General features: G+C 37.9%; 1 long non-coding RNA gene across 1 annotated transcript; it reads right to left on the bottom strand.

The window, feature by feature from the left end:
• Positions 1 to 10,091: 10,091 nt before the first annotated feature.
• Positions 10,092 to 12,630, bottom strand: LOC129033446 (uncharacterized). Its single transcript, XR_008501585.1, has 2 exons — positions 12,541 to 12,630; positions 10,092 to 11,137 (listed from the first exon to the last, which is right to left on the bottom strand). It is a non-coding gene; the product is annotated as an uncharacterized LOC129033446 (long non-coding RNA).
• Positions 12,631 to 15,473: the final 2,843 nt, after the last annotated feature.

A 15,473-nucleotide genomic window follows, 5' to 3' on the forward strand; every position in this document is an offset into this window, starting at 1 on the left:
CCGGTGAGTCCGGAGTATGGACTCCATCAGAGAGGTCAAAACCTGGGGCTTTTCAGAGAAGGGAGGATTATGGGTTTTCCAATTATACAAGTCAGAAGTAGAAAAAAGGGACATAAACCAAGAAGGGGGCTGAGCGCTCTTCGCCTGGAAGGACTTGTGTCTCTCTCAGTGGTAGTAGAGGGGCTACTTCCTCTACAGTCGAGAGGCAATGGGTGGCGAGCCCACAGGGGATGTCATCGAGGAGACATGGGGTGACCCTAAGGGAGGAAGCTGGTTGTAAGGCGGTGGGACTGGGTGAGGGAGACTCTTCTCTTCTTCAGAGGGAGGCAGTACAGGCGGAGCTGAGCCGGCTGAGGGTCGAGGTGAAAACGCAGCCTTGCTCTGGAGGACTCTGGAGGTAGAATTATGAATGACACATGAGCGGAGCCATGGAGGGGGGCTTCTGACCAAACTCAACCATTGATTAATGTAGGGAAACTGATCAGGGTGGCCGGGAGTTGCGGTAACAACCCGCTATACAGCTTGAAGAATTGTAGGATTCAATGACCGTTCAGGGGGCCACCTAACTCCTAACTTTGGCCATTCTATCTCGCAGAGTGTCTGGAGCTTGCCTTTTTTAAGGTGAACTCCATAATTCTCCAAAAAACCAAGAGAAAAATTCTGTAGCATACATTGGAGAGGGCTCCAACTCTTACAAGGCTGGGAGGAAGTGTTTCCTATTTTTATTATTATTTTTTAAAAGGCAATTTAACAGAATTTGAGCAAAGATATCAGATCCAACACGGACAGAAAAACTCACTCCCTGGGCGGCTGGAGTATTGGAAAAACAGAATTAACATAACCAGAAAGAACAGAAAAACTACAACAGCTAATACCACTTACCACATTACTGTAGCTTTAAGATTGAGAGAGGAGGACTAGAGGCCAGCCCGAGATCTCCTGGGTTGGTTGGATCTAGGCGTTCTCCCTTCTCATTTTCCTTCTAGACCTGTTCTCTAAATACCTTTGATGTCTCCACGACTCAAAGGCAAATAGCTCAAATTCAGCTTTTTTTTTTTTTTTAAGGGTTCAAGGAGTGAGAGCAGAGCCAAGTCTTGGAGATGCTGAACTTGCTGTCACACCAGAAAACGAGATGTGTGGGGTAGGGGCCAGGGGCGAGGAGGAAAAGGACTACTTGGATCGTCCTTAAGATGAGAGAGTAGCCACAGACGAACAGAGTAGGAATCTAAATGAAGTAAAGCAGCATGGGCGTAGGATCCTTACACAGTGTTCTATTTAAGAGCATAGGAAAAGTTACAGAATGACAAAAGAGGTGAGCAAGGAAATCTGCAGTGTGGCTGTTTTGAACCTACCACTGGTTTAATTTAGAGGAGGTCCAATCACTTGGATGTGGGGTATGACAATCTAAATACCTACAACCTTCATGGTGCCAGAAATCCTAATCAGGTGAATGTTTTTCACACTCATTCCTGTAACAACACCTGACTTGCCTCTGGCAGAAAAGACAGGACTGTGGTGGCCAGCCTAAACGATTGATGAGAAATTTTACCTCTTGTGACAAAAAATCAGCACTAAGGACATTGAAGAAGTTTTTACCTAGACATCTTGGGCAATACTGACATCTTGACATACAAAACCTTGACAACCACTAAACAAGACAATAGACACCGAACAAAACAATAAACATAAAACAAACAATTGACCCTAGGGCATGTAAACAGTTATAACAGTTTTCCTGTTTATTTTTTATTAGGCAGACAAGGGGAGGGGGTCCTGTGATGGGATCATTCAGATGCCGGCCTGGCTGCTCCCCCTGAGGGGACTTGGGCTCCTCTTAGCATTGGCAGGCCAGTATAAATCCCCGGCTCAGATCAAGCTATGCCCGATGCTGCCTTAAGCCTTATGAGGTCGCCACGGAACCGCAGGTGAGGGCCCACTCAAACTCCGTAGCTTTCGCTATGGAGCTACAAACTGGAGGATAAGTGCAAGCCCTTTTCCTCCCCCATCCACACACCATTCACACAGAATTTATAACAGTTTTTTTTTTTCTTTCCCGGAGATTCTCCAAGAAACCTGAACAAAAGAAGGATGAGAGATAGAAAAAGGGAGAGAGAGAGAGAGACCGGTCTGCCAGAAACTAAGGCTCAGTTCCCCAGCGTCCTGGAATGTGAACTAAGTCAAGGGAGGGCCCCTGTCAGGGCCACTTCCCACCCAAACCAAAACACAAAGGCACTTACCAGAAAACCAAGGCTCAAACCTCTAGCGTCCTAGAATAAGGGGCTGAGTCAAAAGAGGGATGCCTTCATCAGGGCCGCTTCCCTCTTACCAGAATTGAAATCAAATCTGACCTATCTGACCCCGGGGTCAGAAGCTGAGGACTCAGATGTTGAATTTTAGGCCACCCACACGGTAGTCAATCCGCTCTCCTCCTGAAGACGGTCACTTTTCGGGGACCTGAAAATTCTTAGGTGGCGCTCCTCCTCTGAGCCAGCCATCCTTCTGGGGGAGCCTAGAGCAAGACCGGCTCTCACCTGGTGGCATTAATATCTCACTGGGGCCTCCAAATGTTGTACTTGAGTGAGTTAGAGAACACACCACACTTTGAGATGAATTGAGAGTCTGTTTATTTAGCCGGCGGCCAAGAAACGGCTAACGCTCAAAATTCCCTCCGCTCCGAAGAAGGGGCTAGATTTTCTTTTATACTTTGGTTTAGAAAGGCGAGGGCGGGGTCTAGTTAAAACAATTTTACAGAAATAAAGTAGGCAAAAAGTTAAAAGGATAAATGGTTACAGGAAAGTAAACAGTTCCAGGTGCAGGGGCTTTAAGACTATTACAAGGTGATAGACTCAGGGCTTTGGGCGTTATCAATTAGATGAATTCTTGGGAATTGCGGATATAGCTTGCCACAGTGTCTTATCAGTTAATTGCATTCTTAGATGTGCTAGGAGTCAGCTTGCACAAGTTAAGTCCTTGAGGAAGGGGCTGCCAGTGAAAGAGCCAAGATGGAGTCTGTCTGGCTCTCTTAGCTAAGGAGAGTCAATTCAGGTGGAAACAAGGCTAGATGATTAAAGGAAAAGGGAGAGTCTAAAAACAGGGTTAGTAAAAACAAGGTTGGGCATTACAGTTTCAGTCCACCCAGTAGCTCTCAGGAGTTGCAGTCTCATCATGCCTGCACCTTTCTCAGGCTGGAGTTGCTTGCTAGTGACCCTACAGTAATGTGGTCTCCAGAGCTGCCCACTTTGACCACTCCACTGAGCATTGCCCTAGTGCAGGCTTTCTGTATTGACTTTGCTCCTGTGACAAGTCTCTCCTTGGGCCCCCAGGTTTTCTATGACATCCTTTGAAATCTACATGGAAGCTTCCATGGCTCCACAGCTCATTTGCTCTGTGCATCTGAAGACTAAGCACCATTTGGATGTCACCAGTGATTTCCACTTGTGCCCTCTGGAGTTGCAGCATGAGTTGCACTTGGGCCTGCTTGAGCCATGGCTGAGGTAGCCAAGGAGTACTTCAGTGAGGTATGGGGACTACAGAACTGTTACAAACAAATTTTCGGTGCCACAAACGAAATAGCACTCAAACATAAATTTAATTTTCTCAGCAAGGCAATTTTACTTCTATAGAAGGGTGCAACTCGTGGATAGAGCAATGACAAGAGCACACCTGAACAAGGGAGGGGAAGGGGTTCTTATTCCTGACGCAGATAGCCCCTACTGCTGTATCGTTCCCCTATTGGCTAGGGTTGGACTGCATAGTCTAAGCTAATTCTGATTGGCTATTTTAAAGAGAGCAAGGGTACGAGCTGGAGTGGTGGGGTGAGTAGTTTGGCGGGAAGGATGGTTACAGAACAGGTGACTCAGGATGATTCAGGTCAGAGCAGATGATCAGGGGAACAGATGTGAACTACTGATTAGAACTGGCAGGAAAGTTGTTTACTGAAATTAGAAGCAAGGGGGTGAAGAGAACCAGGAAGTTAAACTTTAAAATGGAGAACAAAGAATAAGAGAGCTGAACATACTAACATACTGATTCTTTGAAGAGAAAAATGGAGTTCATTATATTTAACAGAACCAAGACAGCCCTGAGCAGTGAGCTTGTGGAGTGTTGTTTGGATCCATCTTCCAAAAACATTTGGTGCTCCTGGAACTCTGGGCCTGGGATGGGAGGGGAAGCCTCAAAGCTCTCTGAAATGCCTTCAAGGCCATTCTCCCATTGTCTTGATGAATAGTACCTGGCTCCCTTGTATTTTTACTAATCTCCTTAGTAAACCACTGCTTGGCTACACTTTTGGTTTGTTCTCCTAAACATACTTTTTTACTCTTTATGTGGCTACTCTGTGAAATCTCCACATTTTTCCATTCTGTTTCTCTTTTAATTATAAATTCCATTTTAAGTCATTTCTATCCTCTTGCATCTTACTATAAGTGGTTAAAACTAATCATGCAGCTCCTTCAATATTTTGCATAGAAATTCCTTCTGCTAGATATCCTCATTCATTATGCTTAAATTCTGCCTTCCCTAAAGCTCAAGGGCATGGACACGACTCTGCCAAGTTCTCTGCAATTGTGTAATAAGAATGGCCTTCACCCTAGTTTTCAACACCTTGTTCTTCATTTATATCTACAACTCATCAGAATTGCCTTTACTGTGTATCTTTCTACCAATGCTCTGATCACAGTCACTTAAGTAATTTCTAAGAAGTCTCAGACTTCCTTATAGCTATTCTCTTCTGGGTCCTCACCAGAATCACCCTTAATTTTCCATTGATGGCAATCTAGCCTTTTTCTAGCTTGCTTCTCCAAACTCTTCCAGCCTCTACCCATGACCCAGTTCCAACACTGCTTCCACATTTTCAGGTATCAATTTTCTGTCTTAGTCTGTTTGGTATTTCAATTAAATAATACCACAGACTGGGTAATATATAAATAACAGAGATTTATTTCTAAAGTTCTGGAGGCGGTGAAGTCCAAGAAGGTGGGGCTGGCACCTGGTGAGAGCCTTCCTGCTTCATCATGTGGTAGTGGAAGATCACATGGTAAGAATGTGTAAGAGAGAGGGGGAGGAAGGAGATCAGATGCCTCCTTTTATCAGGAATCCACTCCCACAATAACTAACCCACTCCTGAGATAAAGGCATTAATTCATACATAAGGGCAGAGCCCTCATGACCTAATCACCTCTTAAAGGTCCAACCTGTCAACACCATTGCATTGATGATTAAGTTTCCAGCACATGAACTTTGGTGAACACATTGAAACCACAGCAAATATATTCCTCACACTTCAGAGGAAGCAGTTCAGTGCAAGCCTGGATCTGACTCTTCCTTGATTCTTTCAAAATGGCTAGCATATGCCTTGTTTATTGTAATTACTTATGGTGTTTCTGTAGTAAATGATCTTGCATAAAATAAAACAATTTAGTATAATTCAGCAAGAAAAAAAACAAAGCATTCTTTTATATTATGCCAAAATGGAAAAGCTTTCATGAGTTAAATAAATCATAAATGCTCATTTTAGTTTTAGAATCGCTAACGCATAAGAAAGGCAATGATAGTACTTTTTTTTTGTAACTAGACACTCATTTCCATGCATTTTAGTTTCATCCACATAAAAGAAATACTCATACTAAGTTGAGATAAAGATAAACAGTTAAATTCTAAAGGACAGTTTAATTTTTCAGACTTGGGAGCACAATTGGACTATCCAGAAACTTACCTGCATTCTGCTTCTATTAACAAAATTTCTGAAGAATCTGGAATTATTGCTTCTCTGAAATACCTGTATTTGAGGAAATCAGGGTGGGAAAACCATTTCAAGAGTTATACCTATGTTTAGCATACTAAAAGGGCAGACCAGAATTTTCAGGAATGATCCTGCAGCCAGTATTTTTTTCCTTTCTCATGAGAAGACTATTGCTGCATTTACCTTCTCATTATCTAAGGACTTTCTATACATTCTCTTCAGGTTTGCAAGGTTTAGCTTTCCTCCAACTTAAGAAACACTTTAATTTATGGGGGTTGATCTAACTACAACAAAACGAGTTATATCTTAAAGAATTAATATATCAGTGTGTTTGGTACATACCCCCCAGAGGATCAAAATGTTGACACACTGTTAACTGATTTATCTATTAGAGTAAAAATAAAGAATGTGGTTATGAAGTACTCAAATTACATTTAAAGAACATATCAACACATAACTTAATATTTACATTTAGGATATTTAAAGTAATTGATCCATTGTCAACATCTTTGATTTTTTTCTGTCACTTGTCTTGTATATCATAGTAGTCTAAAATTAAATTTTATTTTACTTCACCATGGAAACAGGCAAATGAAAAATTATTATTACAGTCTATAAGGTGTTTTGTCTTGTCTCTATTGTTAATATACTCAATAATTTTGTTAACAAAAAATTTAAAATACACATTATACATATTTTTGAAATTCAGATAATATCTATATTATCATTTGAATATTTTAATATAGTTTTTACCCAAATGCTAAAAGGTTTTGTTATATTTATATCATAATTTATGACAAGTTTATAATTAAGCATTGAAAATGTAAACAACCTTTTCAAGAAGTTACATATATACTATTTTATTTTTAAAGTATTACAAAATAAAATGTGGCCAATGATTGCAGACAACTAAATTGTCAAAGTTAATTATTCAAGAGACAATATCACAGGAAATTAAATCAGAATTGACATCATAAACTTTGATTTAATTGTATTCACTCTAGTACAGAATAAGAGACATTTTCCCAAAATTAGTGTTTATATTTTACATTTTCATACCAGGCTTCTAATGCACAAGCAATAGATGAAGTGAGGATTCTCGATGTTAATATAGGTTACATTCTCAAAATACAATCTCCTATTTTAAAAGTAGGCATTTATTTATTTTATTTTATTTTTTGAGACAGAGTTCAGCTCTGTCACCCAGGTTGGAGTGCAGTGGCGCAATCTTGGCTCACTGCAACCTCCGTTTCCCGGGTTCACACCATTCTCCTGCCTCAGCCTCTCGAGTAGCTGGGACTACAGGCGCCCACCACCATGCCCGGCTAATTTTTTATATTTTTAGTGGAAACGGGGTTTCCACTCTCCTGACCTCATGATCCGCCCACCTCAGCCTCCCAAAGTGCTAGGATTACAGGCGTGAGCCACTGCGCCTGGCCAAAAGTAGGCATTTATTTTTAAATGAGATTCCTAGGAAATAAATTTGTAATTAACAATATTATAATATGTAAAGTGTAAGTTTACTATCTCTATCAAAAATAAAAATTCAAATGTAAATAAAATATAAAAGTCTTAAATTCACAGTATTTTAATCCACAGTCAAAATTTTTTATAACAAATTATATTCTGGAACGATCTAAATCCATGTTATTATGGATCAAGTAAGTTGAGAAACACATTGCCATACCTGATGCAAATACTCCAATCCAGGTGGACAGCTGGTTATTGTCTCTGGTGTAGACAACCAGGGTCGTAGGTCATAAATAGCCATAATCTGGATTATGTAAGTGCTTTAGAGTATGACTTATTGAAAATATTTAGCCTTTTATGTTTAACATCTAACATTATCAAAACATATTAGCCTGGTTAGAGACAGGAATATACAACTACAGTTTTAGCTTTTCTACATTTAATGGTGTAAACATGATTCATCTTTTATTTTGTAAATTGTTTTTAATATATGTGGTTTTACATATGAATTCCGTCTCTTATCAATTACCAAAAAGGAATTTTAGGAGTACAAGTACTAAATACAGTCATGATAAACTGAGTGCAAATTGATATTCCCATGTGACTTTAATCTATTTAAACAAAATTAAATCTTTATGTTTCAGAATCATTTGAAAATGGCTGGATTTTACCCACACCAATCTTGAAGAATGAGCATTGGCAACATTTTGTTGTTCATTCTTCATTGCCTTCATTGCCTTGAAGAATGAACATGGCAACATTTTGTCCCAAGTAAAGACAAGATAAATCATCTTAAAATGAGGTTTGAGTAGATCTCTGTCTCCAGCAACATGATTCTAACAAAATTAGAACGAATTTCTATGGAGCCAAATTTTCTAATTGGCCCTAATTAGGATTTTGTTATTCTCTGTGTTTTCCTTAGGTTGCTCTGAATAAAACTTATAAAATAAATCCATCTACAAACCCTGTTTCCAGCTCAAAATTTAAGGGGAGGATTCTAACGGTGCCTATAAATACATTGAAAATATTGCAGAACTTACATTATTTTGTGACAAATATTGTGTGAGCTACTCTCAAGTAGATACAAGAAAAAAATTGAACTTGTAACTAAGAGGCCACAACATGTAGACAAGAGACAAATATTAATAATGACAAAGAAGAAAACATACTTTTGAAAAATGGTTACTGTCAAAAACAAGAGTAAATTTTAAATAGCAGGTTTGCATTCCAAAGATATTGACTATGAACTAAGAGATGAGGTAAAGAGAAGTAAAGAAAGAATCCTAGCAAAAGAGAGGATGATACAAACTTAAGAGTTACTATTATTATTATTTTAGATGGGTCAGTTAGCAACTGCATGTTTAAATTTATGAGAAACTGCTAAATGTTTTCCAAAGTGGCTACTCAATTTTACAAGTTCTAATGTTCAAAAGGAAAGCTGGCTGACTTTAGTTAGCAACATGTATTGTACATTTCAAAGTAGTTAGAAGAGAGGATTTGAAATATTTTCTACATAAAGAAATGATAAACATTCAGGGTGATGGATAATTCCAAATACCCTGGACTTTATCATTACACATTTTCTGCATTTAACAAATACTCACATGTAGCACCGAAATATGTAAAATATTAAGTATCAATTAAAAAAATCAGCACAAATGTATTGCTTTACAATTTCTGGTGGTCAGAAGTTTGCGATGGGTCCTCAGGGTTGCCTTTGTGCTGGAGGCTGTAGGAATTATATTTTTCTTTCTCTTTTCTAGTTTTACCTTCTGATCTTGTATTCTCTCATTAGGAGCCTTGTAATTACATTTGATCCACTCAGATAACACAGGATAATTTGCCTTGTGTTAAAAGATCTTAAGATCCTTAATGTAATTATGTTTGAAAAATACCTTGTTTCATCTAGGTAATATATCTACTGGCTCTCTGGATTATGATATAGGTATGTTGGGGAACCATTGTTCTGTCTACAATATTTCTTTCTCGGTTCCCCGAAAGGACTAGCTATCCCACATGCAAAGTATATAAACCCCATATCAAATCTCCAAAATCTCAACACATTACAGTATCTACTTAAGTCCAAAATCTCAAATAAACCTCATCAGCTTAAACATCCAAAATCTCACCAGGTAAATCTTGTGTCGGTTGTGACTGTGGGTATGATCCCTTATGGGTAAAAATTTCTCTTCAAACTTTGATTTGTAAAACAAGAAAACATGTTACTCTTTTCATAACACAATGGTAGGACAGGCATAGTTTCCCTGTTAGAGGCATTTCTGTTCAAAGAGGGAGACTATAGAATGAAAAAAGGAATCATTAATCCAAATAATTTTGAAATCCAGCATGTGAGGCTCTACTAGGTTTTGAGGACTTGAAATAATCCTCTGTGGCTGTCAGTTTCACCTTCTGGCTTCAGGATTCTGCCCTCTTGTTCTGCAGCTCTGCCCTCAGAATCATTCTTCATTTTTCTTAAGGGGAAACATGTGTTTTCAGCTGAGTAATGTTATTAGGCAGTTTTCATTTGCAATTCTAGTGAATTTCTTTTATTTCTTCCTTTCCCTGTCATTTGCTCCTCCATTGATATTTCCTTGGTAACGCCAACTCCATTCCTGGTTTCTGCTTAGATCCAAAAATCACACACCTAAACTCTTCAGAGTCCTTTGTGTGATTGAATACTCTGAAATGTTGCTGCTTCAGAAGCACTAGCAAAAGATTGTCCAGCCACTCCCTTTTCCTTCTCTCCAGAGCACAATCTCCTGACATTGAATGTGCTCATTTTAGTGTCTTGTGCAATCTGGATAAGATGAAAATCTTCTAAATCATCTAGTCCTGACTCCTTTTTGCTTAAAATTTTCTCAAGACTTTTTTTCTCTCTCTCTTCTTTTTTTATCCCCCACATTATGCTATAAGCACAAGGAAGAAACCAAACCACAATTTCAACACTTTGCTTGGAATCCCAACTAAAAATCAAATTTATCTTTCAAAATAACATTATGACACAGTTCAGCTAAGCATTCTATCATTATATAAAAAGAATACAGTTTCTTCATGTTTCCTATAACTTCCTTCTCAGCTCTCATGTACAGTACTGTTAATAACTATATTTCCACTAACAGTCTTGTAAAGTAATCCAGGAATTTTCTATTATGCTCCTCAAAGTTCTTCCAGCTTAAACCCATTACACAATTCCAAAGCCACTTATGTATTTTTAGGTACTTGCTACAGCAAACAATGTCCCACTTCCAGGTACCAAAACCTGTATTAATTTCCTATTGCTGCTATAACACATCACTACGTACTTAGTGCCTTAAAACAACACATGTATGATATTACAGTTATGAAGTTAAGAAATCTAATTTGAATCGTCAGGACTCTGTTCTTTCTAGGGGCTCCAAGGAAACAAAAAATATGTTTTGTTTCAGGTTTGGTTTTGTTTTGTTTTCTGGCCTTATCCATGTTCCAGAGGCTGCCTGTATCCCTTGGTTTGTGGCCTCCTTCCTCCCTCTTCACAATCAGCAGTATAGTATAGCGTCTCCTTCCCTCTTTTACTTTCTGCCTTTGTCCTATAAGGTCACCTGTGATTATATCAAGGCCTCATAGATAATACAAGATAATTTCTCCATATTTGGAGCCTTAACTTAATCACATATGCGCAGTAACTTTTTGCCATTTAGCACAATGTAATTATAGCTTTGGGGGATTGTGATATGCACATCCGTGGGGGCCATTATTCTGTCAATCACATTATGGCTACTGTGACTTCAAGGTAGTTGAATTTCAAGGCTTCTGTGATGCTGAGGAGAAGATGATGGAAATATGTAAATCAAAATGTCACAAAGCTCACTCTTCTTACTGAGATTTTCCCATTTTTCTTGAATAAATGCTCTTCAGATTGTTGCAAGCCTTTGGTTAATTTTCCAAGTTCTGAAAATTGATGTTGACAAGTTTTTACCAGTTTTCTGATTACTTTTATAGAGGAGTGGATTTTCAGACACCCTCACTCTAAATTTGTGTAAAATAATCAACATATGTAGGGAGACTATTACTAGGAAACAAATCAAAAAAATCAAAATATAACATCTGTGTGCACTGGTAAATATACAAATATACAAATATACAAATACACTTCTAAAAAATTCCAATTATCTACTTATTAATTTTTCTATATTTTCAATAAATATATTGGTTTTATACAGTTTAATATTGTATATATAGTTGTATATGTACATATAAATATATGTGTTTTTAATGTTTGCTAAGTAACGCTGTGTTGATTTTTTTTAACACTTGTAACCAAGCAAAAAGATATAAAGCAATCATGCTGAATAAATTGGTTATCTTTCAATTGTTTTCTCAAAGAATCTCAACTTTAAATTGTTGCTCTATTATTGATTATCTCTAGTTTAATAAAGCAATATATTGCTGCTGGTGAACATGAAATACAAGCAACTTTTAAACATTGTCATGATATAAATACTTTCTATATTACAGATCTTCAAACAACAGTGATGACCACACAATTATATAAAATGGATAATTTACCTGAATCCTTAGAGAAAATAGGCATATTGTATTATGCTTCAGCCCAATTATAGGTTTGTTAATTCTAGAATAAAATTCTGGCTGAATTCATGAAATCTCATACATACAAAAAAGATTTGTAGTTGGTTCAGTGTGGGACCTTATAGATTATTCCTAGTTCAACTCTCATCTCAGTTTAATAGATCAAAAAGATGAGCCTTAGAGACGTTGTGTGGTCACTTAGATTTATTAATGAAAGAGCTAAAAAGAGAACCCAGATATCCCAAAGAGAAACAGCAGAAGCAGCTGTGATGGGCCAGGGAAGGAAAGTGGGGAGTATAGATGGAGAAAATGTATCAGGGCAGGAAAAAAGAGGCCTGTACATATATATTTTACAGAAATGTTTAATCATAAATCAGAAGAAAGATGGGGTTGAAGACTTTTTTACTCTGCATCTATGTTGTTTCTGTGTTCCCTAGATACAAACATAAATGTCTGCTTCCTACTTTGTATACTGAAGATCTATGTGGGTCTCTCATATTTATGATATACTAAACCCAGAAACCTAGGCATATTCTACAAAAGAGAGCAGAATTTTATCTCATATTAGATCAGCAGCAATGAAGCATCAGAAAGGTTATAGATTCTTTAGTCTGAAGTCTACTATTTCTTGGTGTGAGTTACATGAAATCTCAATTAGATCAGCAATGAAAAGGACTATAGACATAAACAAAGGGTAGTTGTCAGTTATGGACATCAACATTTGAAACAGAATAGTTTCTGGAAACTACATGTGGAATGGCTACCTGACAGGTAAGTTGAAACGGCTTGGTCCTCTGTCTGGCCCACAACCCACTGTCTCTCAGAGTTGCTGTTAGGAAGAGTCTAAGAAGGGCAGATCCAAGCAACCACAACAATAAACATTCCATTCAGAATTTTGAAGGTAATTAGTTCTATGAATACTCACATGTGTTTATAAGTCATTTGCTTCTGAAAGTAGTGAGTGGGTGTGACAACACAATTGGTAGGTTAGTGCAAATGGGGACCTTTGGGCCAAATCAGGCCAGAACAGGTGAGGGCTTAGCTAGAAAAATAGTTTGCATATTTGTTTTTAATTTGAGAGACATTAGCTGAGCAGCACTTTCAGTGTCCTACCTTTGTTCATTCTTGGCTGTCTTTTAAGACATCTAGAGCATCATGTATTTATCTTATTTGCCTGGCCCCAGCAGGCAGTTGAGTCATGAGCCATGGCTAACAGATTCAGTACTGGTCAATATGAGTCATGAAACAAAGCTCTCAGAGACATACAAGTGCACAGATATAAGATATTGTCTTTAATCTTCTATTGGCCTCAGGTTACCTTGTTCTACCCATTCTGGCTGGCACCTCCATGAGGAGTTTCTCTGAGAGAACCTCATTCACATCATTCATGCCTAGAAGTCAGAGTGTGATCTGGTATGAGTAATATTAAACAAGAAAACAAACAGGAATCTGCAGGAATTGCTTGAGAATTCAAGTCTCCAGGGTGATATTTTAGATTTTGAGTCACAGATTAGAAAACTGACCCATGAATGTAGCTGATCCAAATCCCACACAAAGTGTTTTTGTGTTATTTTTGTTTTTTCTTTATTTCTTATTTATATAAATTGTAACTCCTTTTTCTCCACCAACCCAGCCTGCAGTTGGCTGAAATTCCTGGTAAATAGAGAGGACAGGGACATCAACCTAATTGAAGACAGCTATGACTGGTGTTATCACAGTCATCAGAAAATAAACTTTCATTATTCCAATTTCCGGGTTTCCCATTGATGGAACTGGTTATACATGGTTCCACTTAGCGGACCAAGTTGGAACAGCTATGCACTGCATAATTTATTAGCTACACTGGTTCTGACTTGAGCCAACAAGGGAAACAAGAAGACAGATTCTTAGTGAGCAAGCTGGTCAATGTACTTGACATGTTTCAAATTATTTATTCTCTTTCTTCATTTGTAGAACAAATTTCTCCCAAGACCTTCCTCCAGTGGAACACAAGTAAATCTATTATGTGGCTGTAACTCTAAATTGCTCTTCACTTCAGTGCATATAATTCTCCAAACATTAACTCCCAAAACCTAGAAGTATAGGGGTAAACCTGGTATAATAACAGGTTTGTGACCTGTGAAATAAAGCAGGACACTGCCACAAATGAAGCCGAAAATAAAAATGGACCACCCTTTAGATAAATCAGAGGTCTATATTTCTTATAGTATTTATAATACTATGATATTATAATATTTTGCTTATTAGGATGTCGGCAGTATGTATGGGCATCCCATTTGGAGGGTCTGTGGGAAAGAAGTTTGCATATATTCAGCTGTGACTGAGACCTAAGCCCAGATTGGCTAGACTCCCACTACATTCTTATGTCGTTACACTATTGTGGGCTCAAGAATGCAAACATTCTTGATTCTTTGGTTCTGTCTCTTTCCTCTCCTTGTAGTGCCTCTCTCTCTCTCTCTCTCTCTGGCTAGATTCTCACAAGAAACTTAATATTAACTCTACTTAGTTAACAGTATTTTAACTTGGAAGTAAAAATGATAAACTTTTCTACTTCTATTCAATATCAGTTATTTCATTTGCCTCAATACTATCTATAACACGTTACCTATTTAGGCTCCACTAATGTTAAGTATGACTGTAAAATAAAGATTATTCTACAAGTCACATAAAGTAGTCATTCATTTGGTCCACACAAAAAAATATTCAAGCTTCACCCTTAAAACATCTGCTTTCCACCATTTTTTTCTAGTAAAGAGCTTTAATATCCAATGACTTGTAAATATGATTTGTGCACCTTAAAATATTTTAGATAATGCTAATCAGGTACCCTTAAAATAGGTAGATTATCCTGCATTATTCAGGTGGACCAATGTAATTCCAAGCTTCCTTTAAATGTGGGAGAGGAAAGCAGAAGAATTGAAGTCAGAGAATGGAGATGTCACAATGGAAGCATTTGCTGGTTTTAAAGATGGAAGGAGGCCACAAGTCAAGAAATAGAGGTGGTCTCTAAAAGTTGAAAAGATAAGGAAACAGATTCTTCCCTAGTGCTTCCAGAAATAATGAAACTTCCAATAACTTGATGTTAACCCAATGTATTAATCTTCTCAGGCTGCCCAAATAAATTACCACAGACCAGAAAGCTTAAACACAGAAATTTATTTTCTCACAGATCTGGATGTTGGAAGTTCAAGATCACGGTATCCTAATGTAGATGATGGGTTGATGGGTGCAGCAAACCACCATGGCACGTGTATACCTATGTAACAAAACTGCACATTCTGCACATGTATTCCAGAACTTAAAGTATTAAAAAAAAAAAAAAAAAAGATCATGGTATCAGCATGGTAAGTTTCTGGTGAGAGCTCACTTCTTGATTTATACATGGCCACCTTCTCACTATGTCCTCCCTTGGTCTTTCCTTGGTGCTTGTGCCCAGAAAGTGACAGAGTTCTCTGGTGACTCTTCTTATGAAGACACTAACCCTTTGGGATCAGGGCCCCATCCTTATGACCTCATTTCATCTTAATTACTTCCTTATAGGCTCCATCTCCAAATACAGTCACATTGGGGGTTTGGGCTTCAACATATGAATTTTTGGGGGACACCAACATTTAGTCCATCACACCAAGTAAGACTCATTTTAGACTTTTGACCTCAGAAATTATAAGACAATAAATTTGTTTTATTTAAAGCCACT

This window comes from Pongo pygmaeus, chromosome 2 (genome assembly GCF_028885625.2).
Source record: "Pongo pygmaeus isolate AG05252 chromosome 2, NHGRI_mPonPyg2-v2.0_pri, whole genome shotgun sequence".
Classification (NCBI taxonomy): Eukaryota; Metazoa; Chordata; class Mammalia; order Primates; family Hominidae; genus Pongo; species Pongo pygmaeus.